This window comes from Sesamum indicum, linkage group LG3 (assembly GCF_000512975.1).
Source record: "Sesamum indicum cultivar Zhongzhi No. 13 linkage group LG3, S_indicum_v1.0, whole genome shotgun sequence".
Classification (NCBI taxonomy): Eukaryota; Viridiplantae; Streptophyta; class Magnoliopsida; order Lamiales; family Pedaliaceae; genus Sesamum; species Sesamum indicum.
Genome location: NC_026147.1, coordinates 1,154,766 through 1,156,512, shown reverse-complemented (window position 1 = coordinate 1,156,512; position 1,747 = coordinate 1,154,766).

Sequence of the window (1,747 nt, the reverse complement as noted above, 5' to 3'; positions counted from 1 at the left end):
TGTAGTAAATATAATATCACATAAAAAAAATAGCAGAATGGTATATATAATTAGACCTCATTTACTTTCTTAGATTGGACTGGATAATTTGCCAATCCAGGCGAAATGGTTGCTTACTTGCTTGGATGGGGGCCTGAGCGTGAACATGGTTGGAACAACCTATTTATCATATTTTGAAATGGTGAACTGTTAGTCATTCTAAATTTTAAAGGTAATTTCAAAAGCCGTTCCAAATTTTAATGGCCTATATTGTGTAACAGCTTTACGGATACATATGTATAGGAATGGCTTTTGCAACATTTTCGGCCGTTACAAACTTATGCAATTCTTATGGCTACAAAACTGACATCAGCAAATGTTCTCCATCCCAAACTTCCTTCAAAGGCCGTTCTGTTCCAAAAAGGTCTTTACAAATCCCGTATTTTTTGTAGTGGATACCAGCAATTTTTTTAAAAATAATTATTATTAAAATTTATTTTTATTTAAAAAATATTTTAATTTAATAATAAAATTTTAATATATTTATTAATATTGTGTACAAAAAATTAACAAAAATAATATTGTGTGTTCAGTAACATTGTATTACAAAATTTACAGCAATCATATTGTGCAACTTTATTTGAAGTAGCTACAACAGCTAGTTTTTATTAAAAAAACAATTATTATTGGAATGTATTTTTATCAAAAAATTAATTTTAATTTGATAAAAATAATATTGCGTCTTTATTAATATCGTGTATAAAAAAATAACAACAATCATATTGCTGGATTTTAATTTTAAAGAAAAACTTCAAAACACCCTTTTTAGTAATTTTTATTTTGTTTGCATCAATAAAATAATTTTCCCCTATATGGCAAGTGGAAGTTGAAATAATTCAAAAAATAAGAAAAGACCCAATGTTTGAACAATTTTTTTAATTGATTTTTATTTGTTTTATTATCAATTATTTAATCGGATGAGTTAATGAAATACGCTATAGATGTGATAATTATAAACTTTTTTTTTATTTAATTCATACTTGTATCATGCTTATTTTAAATTTTTTTTTTTTGACAATTTTGAGTACAAAGGTTGGATCCTGCTAATATTTCTTATCGATGAGTATTTAGTGTTCGCAAAAAATTTGTGCCTGCAAAAAAATAATTACAAGATTAAAAAAATTGAGAAAATTTCAAAAACCCTCCTGTGATAATAGGAATGTTCAAAAAACCTCTTATGAAAATTAAAATATCAAATACCCCCTCTATGATATAAAATAAAGTTTAAAAAATCCCCTCTGTACAAAAATTGGGCCACACGCGCTTTGACTGTGATTCTTTTATGAAAGTACCTTTTTTTTTTATATATTTTTGCCCTTTTCTCACATTTAATATATATAATATTATATATATGTATTTAATAATTAAATATTAATTTATATAATAATTATTTAATTGAAATTATATATATTTTTATTAATAATAAAATATCTTTTGTATAACCATTAGTTTATTATTTATATAATAAAATATTATTTTAATAAATTAAAATTAATTATATATAATAATAATAAAAAAGGCAGCGACGCCGCCGATACTTAATGGCCCCGAATCTTAAATAATTTGAAATAAATTTTGTATTTGTATATATATATATTTATACATACACTATATAATATATATATATTAATATAGGCAGTGACGGCTGTCGCCCACTCATGACTGGGGCAAACTTGCATCGCCCTTTTTAGTCGCCCCCCCCAAGAGG